Source organism: Oryctolagus cuniculus, chromosome 4 (assembly GCF_051225735.1).
Source record: "Oryctolagus cuniculus isolate XC-2025 breed Fujian yellow rabbit chromosome 4, ASM5122573v1, whole genome shotgun sequence".
NCBI classification, from domain to species: Eukaryota; Metazoa; Chordata; class Mammalia; order Lagomorpha; family Leporidae; genus Oryctolagus; species Oryctolagus cuniculus.
Genome location: NC_142870.1, coordinates 35,942,469 through 35,960,079, shown reverse-complemented (window position 1 = coordinate 35,960,079; position 17,611 = coordinate 35,942,469). Strand labels below are relative to the sequence as shown.

Here is a 17,611-nt window from a genome sequence, read left to right as displayed (position 1 = left end):
GCATATGTGTCAATGAAGAATAACATGCCTGGTTAAAAAAAACAGCTACTTTGAAAGAAATTAAAAAGTAGGGGTATGCATTTGACTTAGTGGTTAGTATGATGCTTCATATGCCTGCATCCTGGATCACAGTAACTGAGTTTAATACCTGTCTCCCCCAGATCCGTACTGCAGCCCTACTAACACAGACCTCAGAGGCAGCCACGATAGCTCAAACAGCTGGACTCCTGCAGCCCACATCAGAGGACTTGATGATTTCTCTGCTTGGCTTTGGCCTTATCCCAGCATTGGCTGCTGTTAGCGTTTGAGAAATGAACCAGCAGATGGGAGCTTGCTCGCTCGCTCTCTCTCTCTCTCTCTATCTCTGACTTTTTGCATCTCAACTAAATTTTAAAAAGACGTATATGGAATCATTATAAAATTAGAGAAAATTTTTAAATACATATCTCAAACTTCAACTTGTTGGTATCTAGAAATACTCTAACCTATTCTGTTTGGGGGAGGAAGTTTATCAAGGCTTATATATGGACTGCTAAGGTGATTGTCTATTGGCCACAGAGCTATTATATTAAGGCAAGCATTTCTAATTTGCTATCAGTTTTAGAAAAAAAAAACAACCTCCAGCTGTTTTTTGTGTGTGCTATGTTAAGCAGATATATAGACAGAAGATAATATTTAAACAAATAGGAGTTGCATATATTTGTTTTCTACTAAGAAGAGCATCTTTACTCAAAATATCTTTTTTCAAATATATATTCAATTTTCTTCATGAAAAAATTTAAATTTGACACATACTACATTAAACTATGTAAATAATTTCTTTTAGTTAAAATGTATTTATAAATATTTGTAATACCCTACTTTTAAGTAAAGTGTGAATTAAATATACAAAACATATTATTAATTTTGGAAGTAGGTTTTGTACTGACTCAGAATTTTTTTTTTATTGAAAGACTCAGAAATGGAAAAGGAAGAAAAAAATAAGAATTTCTTATGAAACCCCAAACTAAAAATGATATTTTACTTAGCATTCTTGTGCTAAGCAATACATACATTAAAATGTAAATTTGCCTTTCAAGAATGAAAGTTGTGGGTTAGCCAATAAGAAGGGAAAAGAAAAACACTAAAAAATAATACCCAGGAATATTAAACCCTATACATTCTTGATTGAATCTTCAAAAACCATTCGCTCAGGTTCTGGAAATCCTTCTATGTAAGCAAAATTGGAGGAAGACTCAGTTTTTGAGAATTCAGCTTAAAAACAGATGAGAATGTTGACTTTTTCTCTCATGTAATGTTTTCTGGCATTACGTAGCAGGTAAGTGAAGACATTGAACTGCCTCTGGAATTGTACCGAAAGCTGGAATACAGACTTAACAGGTGTTCCAATTTATAATAGCTGTTAACATACACCTGCATTTTTACACCGACTGGAGATTTTGGCTAGTCTTCAAAACATCTTCTTACAGAGAAAATGGCAATGGCTTACCAGGAACAAATAAATTTGGCATTAATTGCATTGCATGAAGGTGGGCTGATATTCCAGGTATTGTGAGAAAAGGGAGTAGCAATTTTTTGAGGATCTAAAAAAAGAAGTCTTTAAAAGAATATTCCAACAAAATGCAGAAAAATTTGTAACTAGGAGAAAATACCCTTCAGGAGATATTGAGAAGTACTCAGAGATACTCCCTGAACATAAGATGGTATTAAAATCAAGTTTTGTTTGAATGTTAATGGACAGCATTCTTCAGGTACTATTTAAGCTATGGAGAGAATGAAGAAAAGACCCTTCCATTAAGTACAACCAAAACAATGGGCCGGCGCCTCGGCTCAATAGGCTAATCCTCCGCCTTGTGGCGCGCTGGCACACCTGGTTCTAGTCTCGGTCGGGGCGCCGGATTCTGTCCCAGTTGCCCCTCTTCTAGGCCAGCTCTCTGTTGTGACCAGGGAGAGCAGTGGAGGATGGCCCAAGTGCTTGGGCCCTGCACCCCATGGGAGACCAGGAGAAACACCTGGCTCCTGCCTTTGGATCAGCGCGGTGCGCCAGCCGCAGCGTGCTGGCCACAGTGGCCATTGGAGGGTGAACCTACGGCAAAGGAAGACCTTTCTCTCTGTCTCTCTCTCTCTCACACTGTCCACTCTGCCTGTCAAAAAAAAGTACAACCAAAACAATGGAGTAATGGAGCAATTCTGCTCCAGTCACCTCAACTCTCTCCTGGACTGTCATTTCTCTCTATGTCTTTCTCTCCTTTCCCCATTTTTATTCCATTTCTCTTTCCTCCTGGTCTTCTAAAAGGCATGTTACAGGTGCAGGCATTTGATGCAAGGTTGAGACACTGCTTAGGATGCCTACATTCCATATTCAGAGTATGTGGTTCCAAGTCCCAGCTCTGCTCCCAATTACAGCTCTCTGCTAATGCACACCCTGGGAGGCAGCAGAAGATGGCTTAAATACTTGGGTCTCTGCTATCCAGAAGGGAGACCTAGATTCAATTCTAGGCTACAGGCTTTGGCCTGGCCAAGACCTGGCTGTTACAGGCATTTGGGAAGTCAATCAGCAGATGAATGATATCTCTCTGCCTTTCAAATAAATGAAAACAAATAAACACTTTGAAAGCAAAACAAGTGTTTGTACATTACATTTTTTTTTAAAGATTTGTTTATTTATTTGAAAGTCAGAGTTACAGAAAGGCAGAGGCAGAGAGAGAGAGGTCTTCCATCTTCTGGTTTACTCCCCAAATGGCCACATCAGCTGGAGCTTCATCTATCTGAAGCCAGGAACCAGGAGCTTCCTCTGGGTCTCCCACACAGGTGCAGGGGCCCAAGCTCTTGGGCCATCTTCTGCTTTCCCAGGCCATAGCAGAGAGCTGGATTGGAAGTGGAGCAGCCGGGACTCAAATCAGCTCTCATGTGGGATGCCAGCACTGCAGGAGGTGGCTTTACGCATTACGCCACAGCACAGGCCCCTGTATCTTACATTAAAAACAAGTCCATGGACTGACAGAAATTACATCTTACTTCAAATCTTCCTTCTGCTACCATCGTAACTTCTACCTTCCTTTAAACACTAATACTTGTCTAAAGAGTTAGGCAGGTCCATGGTCTCTTTGATTCACTCATCACTCCTAAATTTACTCATTTCTGGCTTCCCTCATCATCTGTCTGCCAACCTGGGTCTAATGGATGTCACCCACAAACTTCATGTTGTCAACTCCAGTGGACACTCTTGTCTTCAACACATGCAGTCTCTCAAGGGCCTTGGACACAGCTACTGTTTCCCACCTGGTGCTTATCCATGCTTCAGGTTCAGTGTTCTCCACTGTTTCAAGGCTTTAATCCTCAGAGATTCAAAATCCTGCCTCTCTGTCTCTTCCTTGAGTTCTTGGATGATTCACGACTTCTGAGAATTTCATCTAAAAGAAGGCATTCACTTCCTTGCCTCAAACCCATCCTCTTCCTTCTCCAGTCTTCCCCAGTCCAGTGTACGTAAAAAAAACCACCAAACCAGGAAGGAACTCTTTTACCACCCAACTTTGTACTTTGAAATATTTCAATCCTACAGGTGGGCTGCCGTATAATACAGTAAACTCTGAAATGTCAACAGATACTTGCAATTTTTGCTTTCTGACTAGTAATATTCCTTTTTATTTTGACTGAATGACTTGAAAATAAATTGCAAACAGCATCACACTTCACCTGTACATACTATCAAAAAGGAGAAAATAACATTCATTCACTAATATACAAGGGAGTGCTCACGGATATAATAATGTTAATTGACAAAATTCATATTAAAATTTACTCAAATGTTTCCAAACTGTTCCTTGTAGATCTCTTTTTAAAACTAAGGAACAATTTAAATGTCATAACAATCACCTATTGCAAATGGACAATTCAATGCTTTCTAAAATTATTATTATTATTATTATTATTGCTTGTTTAAGAGAGAAAGAGAAAGAAAGCTCTGATCCACTGGTTCATTCGCCAAATGCCTACAACTGATAGGGCTAAGCAGAGCCTGAAACCAGGAGCTGCAAACTCAATTGAGGACTCCTACACGGGTGAAAGGAACCCAGTTACTGCAGCCATTCCTGCTGCCTGCTAGGATCTGCATTGGCAGCAAATTGGAGTCAGGAACTGGAATTTGGAATCAAGCCCAGCCCCTCTGACATGGAATGTGAGTGTTTCAGCCACGAGGCTAATCACTAGCTCCCTCCAATGCTTTCTAATAAATTTATGCCCTTGTGCAACCATCATCACATTCCAGTTTTTGAACATTTTCATAACTCTAGAAAGTCCCCTATTATGAATTTGCAATCATTCTCTGCTCACGAACCTAAACCCTGGCAAACAGCATTCTCATTTCTGCCTTTATATGTCTGCCTGTTCTTTAAAGTATATGTGAATTAAATCATACAATATGAAATCTCTTGTATTTGACTTTTTTCTTGGAATAATGCTGTGAGTTCCAACCAAGTTGTTCTATGAATCTTAAATTCATTCATTTTTATTGTTGGACAATATTCTACTGCACAGATATGTGATCTAACTAGAAACCCAGTTTCTCCACATTCTCACCAGTGAATTGAATGTGGCAATTCTAATGAGTATACAGTAGTCTCTTGCTGTGGTTTCAATTTGATTTTCCATGAAAATGAATTATATTGGGCATATTTTCATAACATTATCATTCCTATATATCCATAAATACATATGTGATTATCTAGTGAAATATATTAAAATATTTTGCCCATTTAAAAATAGATTTTTTAGGGCCAGCGCCATGGCTTACTTGGTTAATCCTCTGCCTGTGGTGCCGGCATCCCATATGGGCGCCGGGTTCTAGTCCCGGTAGCTCTTCTTCCAGTCCAGCTCTCTGCTGTGGCCCAGGAGGACAGTGGAGGATGATTCAAGTGCTTGGGCCCCTGAACCCACATGGGAGACCAGGAAGAAGCACCTGGCTCCTGGCTTCAGATCAGCGCAGCGCTGGCCGTGGGGGCCATTTGGGGGGTAAACCAATGGAAGGAAGACCTTTCTCTGTCTCTCTCTCTCTCACTGTCTATAACTCTACCTGTCAAATAAATTTAAAAAAAAATGATTTTTTAAAGATTTATTTTATTTATGTGAAAGACAGATTTAAAGAGGAGGAAGGAAGAAATACACATAGAGAGAACCTCCATCCGATAATTCATCCCCAGATGTCCACAATGGCCAGGGCTGGGCCAGGCCACAGCCCAGAGCCAGGAGCTTCATCAGGGTCTCCCACGTAGGTGCAGGGGCCAAGCACTTGGGCCATCTTCCACTGCTTTCTCAGGCACATGAGCAGGGAGCTAGATCAAAAGTGGAGCAACTGGGACTCAAACCAATGCCCATATGGGATGCCAGCGTTGCAGGTGGTGGCTTAACCCATTGTGCCACAATGCCGGCTCCCAAAATTGATTTTTGTGATTTCATATTATAGAGTTGGAAGCAGAACAGGATTTGAATATAGACACTTCAATATAGAAATTCAGGAATCCCAAGCAGTATCTTAACCACTGTGACAAACATCTGCCCCTTATAAAATTAATAGTAAAGTTCAAAATTTTTACAAAAATTTGAAAGAAAAATTCTGTTGATATTTGATAACTACTTTGTTGCATACATTAATTAATTTGATAATAATTTTCATAACTATTGATTTCTTCTAATCCGTGAACCTGAAAAGACTCTACATTTATTTAAATTTTCTGTAATTTCTCTCAACAATATTCTGTAGTTCTTAGTGTACAAATCTTGGATATCTTTTGTTATATTTATTTCAATGTAGGGCTAGCGTTGTGGTGCAGTGGGATGGGCTGCCACTTCATATGCCAGTATCTCATGTTAGAGTGCCAGTTTGAGTCCTGGTTACTCTCCTACCCATCCAACTTCCTGCTAATGTGCCTAGGAAAGCAGTGGATAATGGCTCAGGTACATTAGGCCCTGCAACCCATGTAGGAGATCCAAATGGAGTTTGTGGCTTTGGTCAGCTCAGCCCTGGCTGTTGTGGGCATATGGAGAGTGAACCAGTGGATGGAAGATTCTCTGTGTATCTCTGTGTATCCTCTTTCTCTGCATTTTTAATAAACAAATCTTTTGAGAAAACTATTTTAATGTATAAATATTGTCATTTTCGTTGCTAAATTTATTTCAAAGTACTTTTATCTTTTTTGGTACTGTGAGGATTAGAAAACAATTATTGTATTCATTTTTAGATTCTTCACTGCAAACACATAGGAATAATGAACTTATTTTATAATTTGTATTTTGTGATCTTGCTAAAGTTGTTATTTCTTCTAGTATTTTTACAATATTGCAAATTTCTAAAGCAATTTATATAGGCTTAGCATTTTTCTTTTAAAATATTTGACATAATTTAATGAGAAATACAGTTGGACTTTGTCAGAAAAAATTTAACTACTAATTCAAATTTTCCTTAATTTTGGCAGTTTTGGCAATTTGCGTGTTTCTGGGTACTTGTCTATTTAATTTGAAGTGTTGAAATTTTTTCTATAATATTTATTTTCAATAATCCCTATAATAACTTTAATCAGTAGTGGTCTTCATTTATGATTTGGATGCATTGTATTCTTTTTGTTTTATTCTTAGTCTAGCTAACTGGTTTCCAACTTTAACATGTCAAAGAATACCTTCCTTGTTTTCCTGATTTTTCCTATTGATTTTCCTTTTTCTGTTTTATTACTTTCCACTAGGAGACTTTTTTCAGTTTCTTTTATTTACATTTTGGATTAATATGAAATGAATACATTCCATGTAGTTCATAGATGCAATTCTTTTTTACAAAATTTTATTTATTTATTTGAGATGTGGATATAGACTCTTCAGAAGAAATATGTACAAGGACTATAAACATCAATCAAATCCCCAAATATCAATTCCACCCATATAAATTAAATTCTAATACTGTAGTCATTTTCAATATACAGTTTGTAAACTCTCTAATATATTGTGAAGGTTTTTTTTTTTGCCTCCCTACATAATATCTATGAATATTTTCTTACTTTTTTAATTTATTTTTTAAACTTGTAAGGAATAAAAACTTCATGCATTTAACATATACAAATTTTGGAGACTTTTTTCTGTTTCTAACATAAATTTTCCTCTAAGCATGGCTATCACTATGTCATTCTGATGTGATGAACTTCACTTAGCACAAAATATTTTCTAACATCCTTATTAACTTCTTCATTGCCAAGGGTGTTACTTAGAAGTGTTGTTTAATTCCAAACTATTTGGTAGTTGTGCAAATTTCTTTTTTGTGGTTCATTTCTAACTTAACACAGCTGAATGTTATTTGGACAATTTGAACAGAAGTGAAACTCAGGTAGATAAATCAAAAAGAGCTCTACTGAAAGCAATGATAAATTGTTTGATTTCTTAACAAAAGTAATATTATATATGCATTTCCACAGAAGTAGAAGCATCAGTGTAGAGAATGGACTGGAAGGAGAAACATTAGAGGTAAGGAAAAAGTGACCTCTTCAAAGAGTAGTCTTAAGAGATGAGGTCAATAGCACAGGGAAGATGAAAGGAGGTTGACTAGATGATGTTGCAAATAGAATTCTCAGAGTTCAGTGTCAGGGTAGATAAGTGTCTGTGACTTTGCAGATGGAGGCAGGTAGTACCAGTTACACTGCAAAGGTTCATGCAGAGCCTTTTACTTTCTTTCCTTTTTAAACATTTACTAATTTATTTACTAATTTATTTCAAAGGCACAGCATCACAGAGGGATTGATACAGAGAGAAAGATCTTCCATCCACTGGCTCACTCTCCCAAATGGCCACAACATCTGTCAATTGTTAAATCAACAACAGGAGTCACTGTGCGCTTGCTCCCCATATAGGACCTCTGTCCTTAATGTGTTGTACTATGAGAATTAATGGTAAAACTAGTCTTCAAACAGTACTTTATACTTTGTGTGTCTGTGTGGGTGCAAACTGTTGAAATCTTTACTTAGTATAGTGTTGACCTGTATATAAAGATAATTGAAAGTAAATCTTGATGAAGAATGGGGTGGGAGAGGGAGCAGAGGTGGGATGGTTTGGGGGTGGGAGGGTGGTTATGGAGGAAGGAACCGCTATAATACAAAAGTTGTACTTATGAAAGTTATATCTATTAGATAAAAGCTTTCTATTAAAAATATTCTAAGATAAAATCAAGGGGGGCGGTCCTGTGGCATACTGGGCTAAGCCTCTGCCTATGGCGCCGGTATCCCATATGGGCACTTATTCGAGTTCCAGCTGGTCCTCTTCTGATCCAGCTCTGTGCTATGACCTGGGAAAGTGGTATAGGATGGCCTAAGTGCTTGGGCCTCTGCACCCGAGTGGGAGACTCAGAAGAAGCTCCTGGTTCCTGGCTTGGGATAGGCTCAGCTCTGGCTGGAGTTGTGGCCATTTGAGGAGTGAACCAGCAGATGAAAGACCTTTCTGTCTCTCTCTCTGCCTCTGCCACTCTCTGTAACTCTACCTCTCAAATAAATAAATCTTTTTTTAAAATAAGATAAAATCAAGATTCTGTTAAATGAAAAAAAGCACACTTTCTAAAATGGTGAGTTACAAAATAGTTTAACAGATTGGAAATCACAATTAGTGTAATATAAAATATGTTCATTGAGAAGAAAATTTGAAACATGACCGTTAGTTTATTAAAAAATAACAAGTTCTTTTCATTCACTTTTATCCATCTCATAAGTCCCAGAAGAGATGTTGGCCACAGTTTGTGAAGGAACTAAGATATTTTTCCCATAAAGCCAACTTGTAATTCTCTTCCTCTGACTTCTTCTTCTAGTCTTCCTTCATTATGTTGAATAGATGTTGAGAAGTTTTTCCCTATTTTTGGTGAGGTGGGTGGTTTCCAAACTGCCTGGACATTCCAGGCTGGTAGCTGCCTTCCTCCACTGGATCTAGGACTTTTCCAGCTTTTAAAATTATCTCAGCCAGTTCATGCTTCACATTCTTTATGTGACAAGTTCAGTCTCTTTAATTATGCACAGCTAAATAGCAGCACGAGCAAAGTACTTTTTTTCTCTTGCCAAATACTTTGGTGAGTAGAGACCCAGAACAAGCCCATCCTCTTACGTTAGGAGGTTTTGTAATCCTGTCTCAGTCACCTTTCCGGTGATCCATTTGGAATGGTGTAATACATGAGTTATTGATGTTATGTAGCTTTGGTAACCTCTTGGCTCAACAACCCTATTGCATGACCCTTGGTGCATTGGTTGGCTCTATTTACTTTCTTTTGAGTTAAGTTAAATAATTCTTCCTTTTGCTAAGTTTTATAATCAAATTCATTTTTTGTTTGAAACTGTGGCTAATACAGACATTGTAACCCAGGTCCATTGTTAGGAATTGGAGACTCTTTAATTGGATGCAAATTTTATACCTCTACAAAGAAAATGCAATTATTGTCACATACCATACAAGAAAAAAATTTAATGTTACTCATCTTCTGGAAACCAAAGCATAATAGCTGTACCTCTCAGCAAACCTGCAATATTAGCAAATCTGGTTTTTTTTTTTCCTAAAGAAATTTGAAGCATTTTAATCAATTTATCTGTTATCTCTTGGAAAACTTTCCACCCAGACATTTTTAAAATCTTGGTTTCTAAGAGCAAAAGATATGAAGCTGCAACTTAGTGACTACTAATTCATTTAATCTATAAATCAGAAGGAACAGAAAAATAATACATATCATTTCTAGAGCTTACAACTTCCATAAATAAAAATTTCATTTTCTGGTACTGACAACCTGAGTTTCTACTATGGTAGTGAGCCCTCATCATGTCACTTGCTCTTTATGACTAAAGTAAATATTAAAGTCCACATACCTGATAAATCTGCAGTAGTCCTCTTTCTCTCTCAGCTTTTGAAATGAAATAAGGGTTCAATAAAATGGTGCACTGCAAGTCTTTTGTTCAGATGCATACAGTATATCTTTGGATATGTACAGCATACTTATTTCTTCCAAATGTTTTATTGACCCTGGTGCTTGAGGGTGATGAAAAAAAACAAAAATACTAGAAGCTAAAGTGCTGACATATATATAGGGGGATTTAGAAAGCATAAAGCTTATTGAAGACTATTATCAAGAACAACATTTAATCTGATTATTTCTGTTTTATTGTATTATTTTTTTCCTTGCCATAACTAGAACTGATTAGGGTCTGAAAGCATTCATGTGTTTTTTTCACCAAGAAACATAATGAAAGTCTAAGAGATACTTAGACTTGGGGACTTAATTCCAAGTAGTTCCTCTTCTGAAATTTGAACTTGGATCTCATCCAGACTTTCTCTGTCTCGTTTTAAATCACCATTATATATTGCAGTAGCAGCCATGCAAATTAGCACATTCCTACATGTTCAGTCCACTCAACAAAGCCTGCAAGGATAAAATAACATGCCATAGGTATAGCCTTTGATTTTTCTTATATTAATTTTATGAAAAAATTGTGGAAGGGAGGAAAATGTTGGGTTTATTTCTAACCAACAATGGGCTACGAATTTTTAATTCAGTGAAGCAGAAAGTTAAGCCAATTTCAGGAAAGGGAAAGGACTTGGTTGTGTGGTGGTGAATGCGTTACCAGATGGACACTTTCCTTCCTAGAAGAGAGAAATTCGATTCAATAAACTGAGGGATGAAATATAACTTACTGGTACATTTAAATTGATGGCTCAGAAACCGGCTGACTTTAGACAAGCTTAGATCCAATGTCTTGGGTCATTTGAGCTGCCATAACAAAATACCTTTAACTAGGTAATTTATAAACAACAGAAATTTACTGCCCACAGTTCTTTGGGCTGGGAAATCTCAGATCAAGGTGCTGGCATATTTGATTTCTGCTGAGGACCTATTCCACATAAATGGCACCTTCTTTGTAACTTCACATGGCAGAAGGGGAGAATCAGCTCCCTGACAACTCTTATAGGAGGCTATTAAGTCCACTAATGATCTAATCACCTCCTGAAGATCCTACCTCTTAATACCATCACTTTGGTGATGGTAGACACAGGGGGCTGGTTAGGTTTCAAAATATGAATTTTGGAGGGAAACAAATATTCAGGCTATAATACTCAGGGATGCAACAAGGTTATTTTTCTCTTGATATGTCTCATTGTTCAGCTTCTCTTAGAGTTGATGCTATGATCTGAATATGTCTCCCCAAAACTTGCATGTTGAAGTCTTCATCCCCAAGGAGATAGAAGCAGGAGATGAGGGTTTGGGGAGGTAATAAGAATTACATAAAATCATCAGGTTAAGCCCCCATCATGGATACTACTGGCTTTATGAGAAACAGGAAAGAGACCAGACACTTACATACATATGCATGCTGTCTCTTGCTACATGATGCTGTTCTGCCTTAGGCTACTGACAACAAGAAGGCCATCACCAGATGAGGCCACCACACTCTGCATCTCCAAGATGATGAAATAAGTAAGCTTCTTTCCTTATAATAGTAATCTGCCTCTGGTATATTGTTATAGTAATAAAAAAATGGAATGATCTGAGGGCAAAGCCCTTATATATGGAAATGATGCCTTTCATAAAAGAAGTCTAAAAATTAAAAACCCTTTGCTCCTTGCACTACACAGGATACATCTGGAAAGTACCACTTGTGAATCAGACAGTGGGCCCTTACCATATGGAATTCCCAGCCTCCAGAACTATAAGGAATACGTTTCTGTTGTGTACAAGCTACTCAATTTATTGCGTTTCATGGTAGTAACCCAAATAGACTAATACAGTTAGTCTCTGTCTTTCTACCGACAGACAGGAACTCATGACATAGTAGAGATGTTGCCATGAGCCATCTATTTGTATTCTACCTGTTCTGTGATTCCAAGAAAAGGCTTTGTCATTCATTCCACAAGTATATGTTAGTATATGTTGCATACCTCTTACGTGAAAGACCTGTCATGAAGCTAACATTCTACTGAGAAGGAATAGGAAGTAAAGATATGGAATATATTGATGTAACTATGTATCCAAATTATTTTTCTCTTTCCTCTGGAAGCTTAACTTCAGAGATCTTTGAGAGTCCTGCCAATCAGATGATCTTTGAGGGTCATGCCAAATGAGAAATATGATTTCCTTTTTATTTCTTAGGTTTCAAAGCACAAGCCACTGATTGCTTTGAAAATGGAAGGGGGCTAGGTGCTGAAAATATGGACAGCCTATAAAGCTGAGCAAAACTAAGAACAGATTCTCCCTTAGAGCTTCCAGGAGGAAGGCAGTCTTGGTGGCACCTTGATTTTAGCTCAGTGATACCAATTTCAAATTTTTGATCTACAGAAGTGTAAGATGATAATTTCTAAGTTTGCAGTTACTTGTTGAAACAATAAAAGAAGGAAAGAAGGAAGGAAGAAAGGAAGGAGGGAGGGAGGGAGGGAAGGAAGGAAGGAAGGAAGGAAGGAAGGAAGGAAGGAAGGAAGAAAGGAAGGAAAGATATATTTCCTTAAAATCCTCTGATTGGTGTCACCAAATGTATCTCCAAGAATTCATGCCTTCTTTTTCCTTCTCATGTTTTCCTTCCATCTTTGATTTTTCTCTCTAAACTTTGCTATGATGATTTACCATCTATAATTTTTTTTTAACTTTTATTTAATGAATATAAATTTCCAAAGTACGATTTATGGATTACAATGGCTTCCCCCCCATACCGTCCCTCCCACCCACAACCCTCCCCTTTCCCACTACCTCTCCCCTTCCATTCACATCAAGATTCATTTTCGATTATCTTAATATACAGAAGATCAGCTTAGTATACATTAAGTAAGGATTTCAACAGTTTGCTCCCACACAGAAACATAAAGTGAAAAATAATAGATGATTTTTTTAAATGATGATGAAATCAGATCAGACCTATTGTCATGTTTAATCCCAGTGAGAGTCAAGTTGGGAGTTGATAATTTCTTTTTTTTTTTTTTTTTTTTTTTACAGAGGATCAGTTTAGTATGCATTAAGTAAAGATTTCAACAGTTTGCACCCCCATAGAAACACAAAGTGAAATATATTGTTTGAGTACTCGTTATAGCATTAAATCTCAATGCACAGCACATTAAGGACAGAGATCCTACATGAGGAGTAAGTGCACAGTGACTCCTGTTGTTGACTTTACCAATTGACACTCCTGTCTATGGCATCAGTAATCTCCCTATGCTCCAGTCATGAGTTTCCAAGGCTATGGAAGCCCTCTGAGTTCTTTGAATCTTATCTTGTTTAGACCAGGTCATAGTCAAAGTGGAGGTTCTCTCCTCCCTTCAGAGGAAGGTACCTCCTTCTTTGAAGACCTGTTCTTTCCACTGGGATCTCACTCACAGAGATCTTTTGCCAGAGTGTCTTGGCTTTCCATGCCTGAAATGCTCTCATGGGCTTTTCAGCCAGATCCGAATGCCTTTAGGGCTGATTCTGAGGCCAGAGTGCTATTTAGGACATCTGCCATTCTATGAGTCTGCTGAGTATCTCACTTCTCATGTTGGATCACTCTCCCCTTTATTTATTCTATCGGTTAGTGTTAGCAGGTACTAGACTTGTTTATGTGCTCCCTTTGACTCTTAGTCCTTTCATTATGATCAATTGTGAACTGAAATTGATCACTGGGACTAGTGAGATGGCATTGGTACATGCCACCTTGATGGGATTAAATTGGAGTCCCCTGGTATGTTTCTAACTCTACCATTTGGGGCAAGTCAGCTTGAGCATGTCCCAAATTATACATCTCTTCCCTCTCTTATTCCTACTCTTATGTTTAACAGGGATCACATTTCAGTTAAATTTCAACACTTAAGAATAACTGTGTATTAATTACAGAATTAAACCAGTCATATTAAGTAGAACAGACAAAAAAAAAAACTACTAAGAAGGATAATGTATTAAGTTGATCATTAACAGTCAGGGCTATGCTGATCAAGTCACCGTTTCCCATAGTGTCCATTCCACTTCAACAGGTTTCCTTTTTGGTGTTCAGTCAGTTGTCACCGATCAGGGAGAACATATGGTATTTGTCCCTTTGGGACTGGCTTACTTCACTCAGCAGGATGTGTTCCAGATTCCTCCATTTTGTTGCAAATGACTGGATTTCGTTGTTTCTTACTGCGGTATAGTATTCTAAAGAGTACATATCCCATAATTTCTTTATCCAGTCTACCGTTGATGGGCATTTGGTTGGTTCCAGGTCTTAGCTATTGTGAATTGAGCTGCAATAAACATTAGGCTGCAGACTGCTTTTTTGTTTGCCAATTTAAATTCCTTTGGGTAAATTCCAAGGAGTGGGATGGCTGGGTCGAACGGTAGGGTTATCTTCAGGTTTCTGAGGAATCTCCAGACTGACTTCCACAGTGGCTTGACCAGTTTGCATTCCCACCAACAGTGGGTTAGTGTCCCTTTTTCCCCACAAACTCGCCAGCATCTGTTGTTGGTAGATTTCTGTATGTGAGCCATTCTAACCGGGGTGAGGTGGAACCTCATTGTGGTTTTGATTTGCATTTCCCTGATTGCTAATGACCTTGAACATTTTTTCATGTGCCTGTTGGCCATTTGGATTTCCTCTTTTGAAAAATGTCTATTGAGGTCCTTGGCCCATCTCTTAAGTGGGTTGTTGGTTTTGTTTTTGTGGAGTTTCTTGATCTCTTTGTAGATTCTGGTTATTAACCCTTTATCTGTTGCATAGTTTGCAAATATTTTTTCCCATTCTGTCGGTTGTCTCTTCACTCTCCTGACTGTTTCTTTTGCAGTACAGAAACTTCTCAATTTGATGCAATCCCAATAGTTAATTTTGGCTTTGACTGCCTGTGCCTCCCGGGTCTTTTCCAGAAACTCTTTGCCTGTGCCAATATCTTGAAGGGTTTCTCCAATGTTCTCTAGTAACTTGATGGTGTCAGGTCGTAGATTTAGGTCTTTAATCCATGTTGAGTGGATTTTTGTGTAAGGTGTAAGGTAGGGGTCTTGCTTCATGCTTCTGCACGTGGAAATCCAGTTTTCCCAGCACCATTTATTGAATAGACTGTCCTTGCTCCAGGAATTAGTTTTAGATCCTTGATCAAATATAAGTTGGCTGTAGATGTTTGGGTTGATTTCTGGTGTTTCAATTCTGTTCCATTGGTCTATCCATCTGTTTCTGTACCAGTACCATGCTGTTTTGATTACAACTGCCCTGTAGTATGTCCTGAAATCTGGTATTGTGATGCCTCTGGCTTTGTTTTTGTTGTACAAGATTGCTTTAGCTATTCGAGGTCTCTTGTGCCTCCATATAAATTTCAGCACCAATTTTTCCAGATCTGAGAAGAAGGTCTTCGGTATCTTGATTGGTATTGCATTGAATTTATAAATTGCTTTTGGAAGAATGAACATTTTGATGATATTGATTCTTCCAATCCATGAGCATTTTTTTAATTTTTTAAAAATAGTTATTTTATTTAAAAGGCAGAGTTACAGAAAGAGAGGGAGAGCGGGAGAGGGAGAGTGGGAGAGGGAGGGAGGGAGGGAGGGAGGGAGAGAGAGAGAGAGAGAGAGAGGTCTCCCGTCTATTGGTTCATTACCCAAATGACTGCAATGGCCAGAGCTGAGCCAATCTGAAGCCAGGAGCCAGGAGCTTCTTCCAGTTCTCCCACATGGGTACAGGGGTACAAGGACTTGGGCTATCTTCTTCTACTGCTTTCCCAGGCTATAGCAGAGAGCTGGATCATAAGTGGAGCAGCTTGAACCAGTGCTAATAGGGGATGCTGGCACTGCAGGTGGCTGCTTAACCCATTATGCCACAGTGCCAGCCCCTATTTGCTATAATTCTATCCTGTCCTTTTCTATACTGAATTTGTGATCTTAGGGGAAAGTAATTGTTACCAATCCTTGAATACATAATTTACAGGTTAATGCTGAAAAATAGCTATTTTAAAAAGTCTTTCTTTTATTTATTTCTGCTTTCAATTTTACATATGTGTAATGTGAGTACCTTTTGTTCCATGGCTTTAAAACGTGTGCTCTTGAATTTGTTTCCTTTCCTCTATTCAGGAACTAAATATTTATTGAGCACCTGCCATGTGTAGCACATAATGTTGTGTACTTCTGTAGTTACATGTATAAGAAATGGTCTAGATTACAGAATTGGTAGAAAAGTCACCTTTCTATAACATACAAACGTAATTGATAGATTCACATAAACAAAATCTAGGCACTGGAAAAATTGTTTTGAAGGCATTTGTTAGACATAGTTGTTATTTAGTAAGAATTAAATGAATGTAATATGACAGAGATTTCTCTATTGCCCTGATTTGTTTAGGACTGTGTGAACAAATTAAATCTGATTCCATTGCATCTTTTAAAGAAACAAATATATTGCCTTCTAGGCTTTCTTAGAATAGAAGAAAAATCAATGCAAATAAATGATTTTATTTCTTTGCTGGCATCACAGTTGCCCTGAAATAGTTTGCATATTATAAAATTTTATGTGCTTTCTTTTTAAATCCTAGTAAGGCAAATATGTCTATCCTTTATTATGAATTTCAGTAATCTGTGTTTTTTTCTTGGCTAACATAATGAAAGACAAGCCCATTTCTAAGCGATCAAGCAAAGGGGAGAGTTGGAAGGAGCATACCCTGTCCATGTATTTGAACCTCCCCTAGTTCTCTACAAGCAAGCATTATTTGAGCCTTGTTTTAAATCAGCTTTACTATGAAACACTGGGCTACCACCTGTGTTTCAAAGCAGTTCTCTGTACAGCTTGAAATCATTAGGGAAGTGGGGTGGCTAAAAGTGGAGCTTCAAAGACCTTGCTTTACTGAAACAATACACCACACGCACAGCTAAGGAATCAACAGGGGAGACACTGCAGGCAAGGTCAAAGCTTACAATAAGGTCACTTACTTTTTCCAGCATGTAGAGACCCATTTGCTGGCCCCTAACAATTCAACCAGGCATAACTAGGAGAAAAGAAAATAATCATTTGAAATATCCCCTGTCCTGAAAATGTCACTTATGGTTCACTGAAATAAGAAAACATATCTAAGAAATGTAGTGATTTGATTGTCTGATGAGCTTTAGGAGTCTTGCCTGCAATCAACTCTATTCAGTCTCTGAACTTCATAGTCTTGAATGAAGCTGATTGCAAAACCTCTTTTTCCTATTACTTAATTGCCAACACAAATATATATTTTCCAAAGTTGACATTTTCTAATTGCAATAAGAAAATTGCTCTACTTGACCAGTGTCCATTTTTGAGAGACTTGATAATATATCCCTCTAATCCCTGTATTTGGCAAGTGATGAAATAATGATTATGTGCGTGGGCTCCAGTCAAAGATTGCCTGAGTTTACACATCAAGTTTGATATAATGGGTGCTATTTTGTATGATTAATTTGGGAATGCCTTCTTTTCCTCTTCTGGAAAGTGGAGCTGGCCTGAACCTCTGTCTAATGAACAACCTCTTATTGGAGGATTACATGACATGATAGTTACTTACAAAGTGATTGTAAAAGTGCTTGTTCTATAATAAATGCTCCATAAATGAGAGTCATTTGTGTTAACGTTCTTCAGAAAATCAGAACCAGCAAGATGGATATGTATATATAGAGAACATA

The 17,611-nt window shown here is 37.9% G+C and overlaps 1 protein-coding gene across 8 annotated transcripts in view; it reads left to right on the top strand.

Annotated features, from left to right (window-relative positions):
- Positions 1-17,611, top strand: part of LOC149126951 (uncharacterized) — a 282,984-nt gene that overhangs the window by 41,907 nt on the left and 223,466 nt on the right. Inside the window, exon 3 of one of the 8 annotated variants that reach the window (XR_016232082.1) lies at positions 162-401. The exons of the other annotated variants lie outside the window; for them this stretch is intronic. The gene's annotated coding sequence lies outside the window, so the exon portion shown is untranslated. Of the gene's footprint in view, positions 1-161; positions 402-17,611 lie in introns of those variants that run through there. 8 annotated transcript variants of the gene reach the window in all.